Source organism: Macaca fascicularis, chromosome 10, assembly GCF_037993035.2.
Source record: "Macaca fascicularis isolate 582-1 chromosome 10, T2T-MFA8v1.1".
Taxonomy (NCBI): domain Eukaryota; kingdom Metazoa; phylum Chordata; class Mammalia; order Primates; family Cercopithecidae; genus Macaca; species Macaca fascicularis.
The window spans coordinates 106,252,319-106,264,507 of NC_088384.1; positions in this window are offsets into that span (position 1 = coordinate 106,252,319).

Sequence of the window (12,189 nt, forward strand, 5' to 3'; positions counted from 1 at the left end):
TGGGATTACAGGCAAATTACAGGCATGGGCCACCACGCTCAGTTAATTTTTTGTATTTTTTTTTCTTTTTTTGAGTGGAGTCTTACTCTGTTGCCCTGGTTGGAGTGCAGTGGTGTGATCTTGGCTCACTACAACCTCCTCCTCTTGGGTTCAAGCAATTATCCTGCCTCAGCCTCTCAAGTAGCTGGGATTACAAATGTGCGCCACCACACCAGTTAATTTTTTGTATTTTTAGTAGAGATGAGTTTTCACCATATTGGTCAGGCTAGTCTCGAACTCCTGACCTCAGGTGATCCAACCGTCTTGGCCTCCCAAAGTGCTGGGATTACAGGCGTGAGCCACTGCGCCTAGTCCAGACTTGATTTTTTTTAAAAAACTTTTTTATTTGTGACAGGGTCTCTCTATTTGTCTCCCTGGCTGGAATGCAGTGGCACCGTTACGGCTCACTGTAACCTCAACCTCTTAGGCTCAAACAATCCTCCTACCTCAGCCTCCCAAGTAGCTCAGATTACAGGTACACACCACCATGCCTGGCTAATTTATTTTTTGTACAGATGGGGTCTCATTATGTTGCCCAGGCTGGTCTTGAACTCCTGGGCTCAAGCAAACCTCCCACTTCAGCCTCCCAAAGTGCTGGGATTACAGGCGTGAGCCACTGCCCCTGGCCTCTGAGTAGTACATTGTTTTTGTTTGTTTGTTTGTTTTTTGTTTTTTTTTTGAGGCGGAGTCTCGCTCTGTCGCCCAGGCTGGAGTGCAGTGGCGCGATCTCGGCTCACTGCAAGCTCCGCCTCCCGGGTTCCTGCCATTCTCCTGCCTCAGCCTCCCGAGTAGCTGGGACTACAGGCGCCACCACCACGCCCGGCTAATTTTTTTGTATTTTTAGTGGAGACGGGGTTTCATTGTGTTAGCCAGGATGGTCTCGATCTCCTGACCTCGTGATCCGCCTGCCTCGGCCTCCCAAAGTGCTGGGATTACAGGCTTGAGCCACCGCGCCCGGCCACATTTGTTAATTGATAAAGCTACATTGACACTCCATTACCACCCAAAGTCAATAGTTTGCGTTGGAGTTCACTCTTGGTGTACATTCTGTGGGCCTGGGCAAATGTGTAATGACGTGGATCCACCATTGTAGTTACCAGACAGAGAAGTTTCACTGCCCTAAAAATCCTCTATCACAGATGTATTTTAATGATTTGATTGAATATGTGGGCTGCTAAGAAGTGGGCTTTGAGCCCACAGGAATTGTGGGCTCAAAACATCTCAAAAAATTAAAACAAAAAAAAAGCCCTGAATTTTTGGAGGAATCTCTCTTGCTGCCCCTGTTCTCAGCCCCTGAATTTAGCACAAGCCAAGCAACATCGTCCAGTCCCCTGGGATGCAGTGATTGATTCAGAGATGAGCATGTGACTTAAGATGGTCTATCACAGTGGACTTCAGGATCCTGGTATGGAATTGGGATGTGAATAAGGAAGCAAGTCTCATCAGAATCTGCTGGCAGACATGAAGGCATCATCCTCAGAGTGAGTCCAACATTAGAGGAAGCAAAAAGGAGAGACCAAGAGAAACCAAGTCCTTGCTGAGACTGTTAAGTGGCTGGATCAAGTTTCACCTGAAAGCAGCCCTACCTTTCCAGTCAGACAGACTTAGGTTAAGTCTCAGCTCCATCACTTGTGTGCTGTGTGACCATGGACAAATTATTTACTGTTAGGATGTCAGTTTCCTCCTGGAAAAATGGGGATCCTAGCAGAATGCCTGCTTCATAAGGTTGTTATGAAGATAAACAAGTTAATACATACATAGTTGTTAGAAGTGCCTGACATATTGTAAACCCTCAATAAATTTTATTTTATTTTTTTGAGACAGAGTCTCGCTCTGTCACCCGGGTTGGAGTGCAATGGCTCGATCTTGGCTCACTGCAACCTCCGCCTCCGGGGTACAAGTGATTCTCCTACCTCAGCCTCCCAAGTAGCTGGGATTAGAACTGCCCATCACCACATTGGGCTAATTTTTGTGTTTTTAGTAGAGATGGGTTTTTGTCATGTTGGCCAGGCTGGTCTCAAACTCCTGACCCCAAGTGATCCACCTGCCTTGGCCTCCCAAAGTGCTAGGATTACAGGTGTGAGCCACTACACCCGTCTTCAATAAATTTTAGCTATTACGGTTAGCACTGAGCCACTAGAACAAACCTTACCTGAACTGAAACTCTCCTTTGAACTTCACTGCTATACGAATCCAATGGATTCTGGGTTGTTTTTTTTTTTTTTTTTTTTTTTTTTTGAGACGGAGTTTCACTCTTTTTGCTCAGGCTGGAGTGTAATGGCGCGATCTTGGCTCACAACAACCTCTGCCTCCTGGGTTCAAGCGCTTCTCCTGCCTCAGCCTCCCGACTACCTGGGATTACAGGCATGCACCACCACGCCCAGCTAATTTTGTATTTTTTGGTAGAGACAGGGTTTCTCCATGTTGTTCAGGCTGGTCTTCAACTCCTGACCTCAGGTGATCCGCCCACCTCAGCCTCCCAAAGTGCTGGGATTACAGGCATGAGCCACCGCACCCGGCCTGGATTCTCGTTTTTATTTTGCTATATTTTTTCTTGCTTGCAGAGTGTGGGGCCTGAGATTAGGGAAGGATCAGGGAGAAAGGTGTGGGGAACTGTGTTTGAAGGTGGCTGTTACTCTGTGTCAGGCACTTTGCATACAACTTGCTATTTGGCCCCATTTTCCAGAAGAGGAAACGGAGGCTCAGAGAAGTTAACTTGTCCAATGTTTTTTTTTTTTTTTTTTTGCTTTTTTGAGACAGAATCTCACTCTGTCGCCCAGGCTGGAATGCAGTGGCGCAATCTTGACTCACTGCAACCTCCGCCTCTGGGGTTCATGCCATTCTCCTGCCTCAGCCTCCCGAGTAGCTGGGACTATAGGTGCCCGCCACCATGCCCGGCTACTTTTTTTGTATTTTTGGTAGAGACAGGGTTTCACTGTTTTAGCCAGGATGGTCTCAATCTCCTGACCTTGTGATCCACCTGTCTTGGCCTCCCAAAGTGCTGGGATTACAGGCGTGAGCCACCGCACCCAGCCAACTTGTCCAATGTTTTTACCAGAGAGGAAAGGTAAGGTAAGGGGCCAGGCGTGGTGGCTCACACCTGTAATCCCAGCACTTTGGGAGACCGAGGCAGGTGGATTACTTGAGGCTAGGAGTTTGAGACCAGCCTGGCTAACATGGGGAAACCCCATCTCTACTAAAAACACAAAAATTAGCTGGGTGTGGTGGCACGTGCCTGTGCCTGTAATCTCAACTACTGGGGAGGCTGTGGCAGGAGAATGGCTTGAACCCGGAAGGCAGAGGTTGCAGTGAACCGAGATCACGCTACTAATCTCTAGCCTGGGCGACAGAGCAAGACTCCGTCTCAAAAAACAAAACAAAACAAAAGATAAGGTAGGGAAGTTGGACAGTGGGTATGGCAAGAGTAAAGGCCAGGAGGTGTGACTGTACCTGATGTGCATGCAGGGAATGGGAGTCATTAGGAATCTAGAGGAATTAGTGGGCAATAAAAGGCCAGGAGGCCAGGAAGGTTGGGGCCGAGCTCAATCCGTGTTGGTGGTGGTTGGAGCTATCTTTGTGTTATGGCCACAACTGCAGTTCCCTTGCATCAATCTTCTTATCTGTGAGGGTGACATAGAGGTGCATTTGTTTGGATTAGATCTGATAAGCCACAGATATCCCAAAGTTATAGTGGCTTAAACATGGCAGACACACACACACTACACAGACACACACACACAAACATGGCAGACACACACACACTACACAGACACACACACAAACTTGGCAGACACACACACACTACGCAGACACACACGCACAAACACGGCAGACATTTCTTTTCCTTTCACGTAGATAGAGGGGACCAGAGGTAGTGTGGCAGAATCCACAATTGCCAGGTCCCCTTCTATCTGGTCACTCCTCCATCTGGTCAGTCAACCAACAGGTGGCTTCCACCTCAGGGCCCAAGAAGGTCACTCATGCTCCAGCCATTATGTCATATTCCAGCCAGCAGGAAGGGGCAAAGAAGGCAACATTTCCCTGCTTTGATCCTACTGGTTAGAACTTGGTCTTAGTCACATGGCACTCTCTGCTGTACAGGAGGCTAGAGAATGTAGTTGTTCTCTATGGAGACCATCTAAAAAGCTGGGGTTCTATTAATAATAAGAAAGGAAAATGATATTATTAATAGTTGATACTCGGAAGCTTCTGCCGCACACATGGCAGGCACGAGTCCTTCTTTTTGGCCTCCAGTGTCCAAACTGCTTTCCTAGGCTCTCTAGCCATCCTGGTGTTCCTGAGAGTTACCCAATTATTTCCCTAGTAAATTACTTGTTTCTTGCCTGTCATCACGAGCCCTCATAGTGAATGGCATAGGGGACGAGATCAGAAATGCATGATCAACAATAATGGTGAACATTTATTGAGCACTTACTGCATGCCAGGCCATGTTATAACCTTACCTCAGCCTCCCGAGTAGCTGGGATTACAGGCATGCACCACCATGCCTGGCTAATTTTGTATTTTCAGTAGAGACGGGGTTTCTCCATGTTGGTCAGGCTGGTCTCGAACTCCCAACCTCAGGTGATCTGCCAGCCTCGGCCTCCCAAAGTGCTGGGATTACAGGCATGAGCACCGCACCTGGCCAGGCCTGGTTCATTTTAAAATTGTTGTCTTGGCCGGGTGCGGTGGCTCAAGCCTGTAATCCCAGCACTTTGGGAGGCCGAGACGGGCGGATCACGAGGTCAGGAGATCGAGACCATCCTGGCTAACACGGTGAAACCCCGTCTCTACTAAAAAAAAAAATACAAAAAACTAGCCGGGCGACGTGGTGGGCACCTGTAGTCCCAGCTACTCGGGAGGCTGAGGCAGGAGAATGGCGTAAAAAACCCGGGAGGCGGAGCTTGCAGTGAGCTGAGATCCGGCCACTGCACTCCAGCCTGGGTGACAGAGCCAGACTCCGTCTCAAAAAAAAAAAAAAAAAAAAAAAAAAAAAATTGTTGTCTTAATCTGAGTTGCTTAAGAACATCGAGTTGTTACTGCTTGCAATTCTGTGTGTTGGCTGGTGGTTCCTCTGTGGGTTTCACCTGGGCTTGTGCATGTGGCTGCTTCTGGCTTTCAGCTGTGCTGGCCAGGCCAAGGTGGCCTCACTCTTGGTGACATGGGATTCAGATGGGATTCAGATAGCTGGTTGTTGGCTGCGGCATCTCAGTGCTGCATCTGGGCTCTTATCATCCAGAAGGTTAGACTAGCTTCTGTATGTGGTGTTTTCAGCACAGCATCCAGGAGCCCTAGGCCCAGATGTCCCATAAAGTCTCTTTCTCCCATTTATTCTATCTCAGAGCAAGTCAAACATCAGCCCAGGGCTTCCAGGAAACTGCTCCTTGCTCCTTGTTGGACCCCAGACCTCATTTGTACTCACTAGCAGAGGGATAAGATTACCCTTTGACTTATCCGGCCCTCCAAGGTGGGGCAGGGAATGGGGTCACTTCCCTGAGGCACGTGGGCTGCCTGGGGAAGGGGTGGACCTTTGAACAAAACCGGGGAGGGGCAGGTGCAGGGAGAGGGTGGTTACAGAGCGGAGACAATAGACAACAGGACTATGACCACCCACTGTTAATGTTTGGTGGAATTTCTTTCCAGGCATTTTACAAATACTCAAGAGATATTCCTGCCTGCCACACTTACACTGAGAACCCGTTTCTGGAAGCCTCTTGGGACTGTGCCCTGATTGTGCCTAGATCCTGAGCACAATCATACAATGATGTTTTTCCTTTTCCTGGGAGCAGGTGGGAATGACAGATTAAAACTATGCTGTAAAAACTAGAACAAAACATAGGTGAGTTTCTAAAAAATGCCTTTAAAAAATAATCAATCTTTTTTCAAATTTACAGAAAAGTTGCAAGAACAGTACAATAAACTCTCAACACCCTAATTATCAACATTTTGCTACACGTGATTTATCCTTCTATCTCTCTGTGTGTACTATTTTTCGGAACCATTTGGGAGTCAGTTACAGACATCATAATGCCTTTTTAGCCTAAATTCTTCCGTGTGTATTTCTTAAGAACAAAGACATTCTCTTACAGGAACTCTGTATAGTTTTTAAGATCAGAAAATGTCACATTGGTGCAACGTTATAATTTAATTTCTTTTCTTTTCTTTCTTTCTTTCTTTTTTTTTTTTTTGAGAGGGAGTTTGGCTCTTGTTGCCCAGGCTGGAGTGCAATGGCGCGATCTTGGCTCACCGCTACTTTCGCCTCCCAGGTTCAAGCGATTCTCCTGCCTCAGCCTCCCGAGTGGCTGGGACTACAGGCACACACCACCACACCCAGCTAATTTTTGTAACTTTTTTTAGTAGAGATGGGGTTTCACCATGTTGGCCAGGATGGTCTCGGTCTCCTGACCTCGTGATCTGCCTGCCTCGGCCTCCCAAAGTGGTGGGATTAGAGGCGTGACCCACTGTGCCTGGCCTATAATTTAATTTCTATTGTTCAGATTCAAATCTTGTTATTTATCCCAATTAGGACCTGAGACCCTTTTTTTTTTTCCTCTGAGTCTGCTTGCAAGGGACATCTCGTATTCTTAAACTAGTGACTATCAATGTCATTGCACCCCTTCTAAAGAGGTAAAATGTCCTTCTGCCCAAAGAGAAGAAAGTCAGTAACACATAAAATCTGTTTAAAGAATCTGTGCTTAGAAATCCTCCTCATAGGCTCTGTACAGTTACAGCAATGGTTCTCAGTCTGGGGTGATTTTGACTCCCAGGGGACATTTGGCAATGTCTGGAGAAATTTTTGGTTATCACAACTGGGGTTGGTGATTTACTGGCATCTAGCGGGTAGAAGCCACAGATGCTGCTAAACATGCTACAGAGGACGGTCCCCCTAGAGCCCAACAACAAAGAATGACCCAGTCCAGGATGTCAGTGGGGCCAAGGTTAGAAATCCTGACCTGTAAGTAAACTGAAGAGGCATGCCTTTTTCTGTTGCAATAGTGCTCCCATGAATGTACAATTCGTCCTAGCAGTTCCATTTCCCCCCACCTATGTTGCAAAAATCCCACCTCTGTAGGCACCGGGAGGTCCAGCCAAGTGTGTTTAGGATCGCTGGAAACTGGAACCAACCTGTATGCCCATTAGGAAGAGACAGATCAAGCACGTAGTCACACTGTGCCCTGTTGCTTCCCTCTGCTTCTTTTGCTCCTGGGTAACTAGGGCGGGGGAGGTGGGATTGGAAGGATGCCAGGAATCTTGGGCCTAGCTGCTGCTTTATGACTTAGGGATACAACTGCTTCTGACTCATGCGTGATTGGCTCTTTGTGATTATGTGCTGAGACACGTCAGCAGGAGGCTGCCCCGGAATGTCTCCCCATGTGAATTGAGGGTGGGGCCTCTGCTGAGTCACCTCTGTCTCCTAGAAGCCTGGCTCAGGGTCAGCTCATTTTAAAAGCAGCCGACCTTTCTTCTTCTCTTCCTTTCTCTTCCCTTCTCTTCCCTTCTCTTCCCTTCTCTTCCCTTCTCTTCTCTTCTCGTCTCGTCTCGTCTCGTCTCGTCTCGTCTCGTCTCGTCTCTTCTCTTCTCTTCTCTTCTCTTCTCTTCTCTTTTCTTCTTCTCTCTCTCTCTCTCTTTCATTCACATTATAGCTTGAGTCAGAACTTCCTTTTTAAGGCTGAAGGACCACATTTTGCTTGTTTGTTCATTTGTGATCAATGATGATGGACACTCAGGTTGTGTCCACTTTTTAGCTATCGTAAATACTGTTGCTAATGAATATGGGTGTACAAATATTTCTTCAAGATCTTGCTTTCAGTTCTTTTGGGTATATACTCAGAAGTGGAACTGCTGGATCATATGGTAATTTCTGTGTTTAATTTGTTGAAGAACCGCCATATTGTTTTCCACTCTGGATGTTCCATTTTTAAATTTTATTTATTTATTTGTTTGTTTTTTTGAGACAGAGTTTCCCTTTTGTTGCCCAGGCTGGAGTGCAGTGGTGTGATCTCGGCTTACTGCAACCTCTGCCTCCCAGGTTCAAGCCATTCTCCTGACTCAGCTACCCGAGTAGCTGGGATTACAGGTGTGTGCCACCATGCCCAGCTAATTTTTGCATTTTAGTAGAGACAGGTTTCACCATGTTGGCCAGGCTGGTCTTGAACTCCTGACCTCAAGTGATCCACCTGCCTCGGCCTCCCAAAGTCTTGGGATTACAAGCATGAGCCACCATGTCCGGCCTGGCTGTTCCATTTTATATTCCAACAGTGCACAAGGGTTCCAATTTCTCTACACCAACACTTATTATTATTATTATTATTATTTTGGAGATGGAGTTTTGTTCTGTCACCCAGGCTGGAGTGCAGTGGCATGATTTTGGTTCACTGTAACCTCCGCCTCCCAGGTTCAAGTGAATCTCCTGCCTCAGCCTCCCGAGTAGCTGGGACTACAGGTGAGTGCCACCACGCCTGGCTAATTTTTTGTATTTTTAGCAGAGGTGGGGTTTCATCTTGTTGGGCAGGCTGGTCTTGAACTCCCGATCTCAGGTGATCCACCCACGTTGGCCTCCCAAAGTGCTGGGATTACAGGCAGGAGCTACCAAGCCTGGCCTGTTTTGTAGTTTTCATTGTAAAAGTTTTTCACTGTTTGGATTAATACCTAAGGATTTTCTTCTTTTTGATGCTATTGTAAATGAAATTGTTTTTATAATTTTTGTTTCAGATCACTCACTGTCAGTGTAGAGAAAAGTAACTGATTTTTGTGTGCTGACTTTGTATCTTGCTACTTTGCTGAATTTATTTATTAATTCTAACAGTTTTTTCTTAGTTTGTGAAATTTTTAGGGTTTCTACATATAAGATTGTATCATTGGAGAGCAGAGATTATTTTACTTCTTCTTTTCAGTTTGGATGGCTTTGATTTCTTTTTCACTCCTAATTGCTCTAACTAGAACTATCAGTATTATGTTGACTGGCTAGAACTACCAGTACTATGTTGACTAGAAGTGCTAGGATTACAGGTGTGTACCACCGTGCCTGGCTGACTTTTTTTCTGTATCTTTTTAGAGACAAGATCTCACTCTACCAGGATGGTCTTGAACTCTTAGGCTCAAGTGATTTGCCCATCTTGGCCTTCCAAAGTGCTGGGATTACAGGTGTGAGCCACTGCGCCTGGCCCAGAGGAGCTAGTGCTACTAGTTCTAAATCTGACTAGAAGTCAACATAGGTTTTTTTTTCTGAGATAGGGTCTCACTCTGTCTCCCAGGCTGGAGTGCAGTGGTGTGATCATGGCTCACTACAGCCTTGACCTCCTGGGCTCTAGCAGTCCTCCCACCTCAGCCTCCTGAGTAACTGGAACTACAGATGTGTGCCACCACACCTGGAGAGAGATACATATTATAATAAAAATTATAATATAATTATAATTATATTTATAATTATAATAATATATGTTATAAATATATAATATAATATATAAAATTATAAATATATTATCTAATATATAATATAAATATTATATAATATTATAACATAAGATGTCAGTTCACTGCAACCTCTGCCTCCTAGGTTCAAGCGATCCACCCAGCCTCCCAAGTAGCTGGGACGACAGGCACCTGCCACCACGCTTGGTTAATTATTTTTGTAGAGATGAGGTTTCACCATATTGCCCAGGCTGGTCTCGAACTCTTGAGCTCAAGAGGTCCGCCCACCTTGGCCTCCCAAAGTGCTGGGATTATAGGCATGCGCCACCGTGTCCAGCCTTGGGCAGCCATTTTGGACCATGAGATGGAAACTGCCAGTTGTCTTCAACAAGAAAAAAAGCACAAGATGGCAAACGACTGGGCTCCTGACACCGTAAAGCAACTATGCAGCTCTGGATCACTTTCTTTTTTTTTTTTTTTTTTTTTTGAGACGGAGTCTCGCTCTGTCGCCCAGGCTGGAGTGCAGTGGCGCGATCTCGGCTCACTGCAAGCTCCGCCTCCCGGGTTCACGCCATTCTCCTGCCTCAGCCTCCCGAGTAGCTGGGACTACAGGCGCCCACAACCGCGCCCGGCTAATTTTTTGTATTTTTAGTAGAGACGGGGTTTCACTGTGGTCTCGATCTCCTGACCTTGTGATCCGCCCGCCTCGGCCTCCCAAAGTGCTGGGATTACAGGCGTGAGCCACCGCGCCCGGCCTCTGGATCACTTTCATTCAGATTAATATAAGAGAGGAAAACAAACTATTTTTTTTGACTAGGAGGCAGTTGTTATTTGAACCTTTCTTATAGCATGGAGCCTGTATCCCACCATTGCAGTTTGCCTAATGAATAAATGGATGCTTGAATAACCAAAGAAGCAGTCAGATCCAGGCTTCCATACAGATTCATGCACAAAGACTCTGCCTTAGCCTAGGTGGGAGCAACGTCCAAGTGCAGTAGAAATATTCATGGCTGGAGGCTAGTTCTTTTTGATATAGGGTCTCACTCTGTTGCCCAGGCTGGAGTGCAGTGGTGTGATCACGGCTCACTGCAGCCTTGACCTCTTGGGCTCTAGCAGTCCTCCCACCTCAGCCTCCTGAGTAACTGGAACTACAGATGTATGCCACCACACCTGGAGAGAGATCTATATAATATATATCTCTCTATATATATATTTATATATCTCCACCATATATCTCCAGGTGTGGTGGCACACATCTGTAGTTCCAGTTATATATATATCATATATAATATATATTATATATAAAAATATGTATAATATATAAATACATATATAAATAAAATATTTTATTAAAATAAAATAAATACATACATATATATTACATATATATATGTACTTTTTATAGAGACATGGTCTATGTTGCCCAGGCTGATCTCAAACTCTAGGACTCAAGTGATCTGCCCACCTTGGTCTCCAAAAGTGCTAGGATTACAGGTGTGTACCACCGTGCCTGGCTGACTTTTTTTCTGTACCTTTTTAGAGACAAGGTCTCACTCTACCAGGCTGGTCTGGAAGTCTTAGGCTCAAGTGATTTGCCCATCTTGGCCTTCCAAAGTGCTGGGATTACAGGTGTGAGCCACCGCGCCTGGCCCAGAGGAGCTAGTGCTACTAGTTCTAAATCTGGCCTTTCCACTAACTAGCTGTGTGCCCATGAGTCACCCATGTCCCCTCTCTGGGTCTCACATTTCTCAGTTGTAAACCAGGCTTAGCAAATCTTTAAATCTATGCAATTTAAAGATTTTTTTTTGCTCTTTTGCAATTGCATTTCTAGGAATCCATTCCCAGGGAAATTCTCACCACACAGCACATGAACACAGGTGCCAGGATGCAGCCACACCTTCCTTTGTGGAAATATCCTTAAAAGTGATTAAGTAAATGAGAGTTTATCTGTGCTCTGGAGTGCAAGACCGCGGACTATGGCTTTCAGGATTCTCTGGTGACACCTGCTGGCACAAAGGGATACTACAGCCCAGCTTGGCTACGTATTGGGAATTTCTAGAATAAGAGAGGTTCGGGGTAATTGTGTGAGGGTGGTTTGGGGAGGCAGAGAGCAGGGAGAGATTTGGAAGGAAGGTCAAGGCAAGAAGGTGGCCTGAGTGTGGAGGTTGCAAGCATAGACCTGAGTTCCAATTCTGGCTTCACTATTTACTAGCTGGGTGAGCCTGGGTGGATTTGGGACTTTCTCTGAGCCTCACTTTCTTCTTCTGTAAAACAAGGATCCTAGGCCAGGTGCGGTGGCTCATGCCTGTAATTCCAGAACTTTGGGAGACTAAGGCGGGCAGATCACAAGGTCAAGAGTTCGAGACCAGCCTGGCCAACATGGTGAAACTCTGTCTCTACTAAGAATACAAAAATTAGCTGGGTGTGGTGGCGTGTGCCTGTAATCCTAGCTACTCGGGAGGCTGAGGCAGGAGAATCGCTTGAACCTGGGAGGCAGAGGTTGCAGTGAGCTGAGATCATGCCACTGCACTCCAGCCTGGGTGACAGAGCAAGACTCCATCTCAAAAAGATAAAATAAAATAAGGATCCTAAGGCCCGTGTTACAGATTATTGGTGAGGGCTGGGTGAAAGGATTACTTTATTTAATAATTTATTGAAACAACATTGAGCACCTAAGATGTCAGTGATTGACAGTCTCATCTAGGTGCCAGGGATACAGCAGGGGATAAGGCCTGGGTC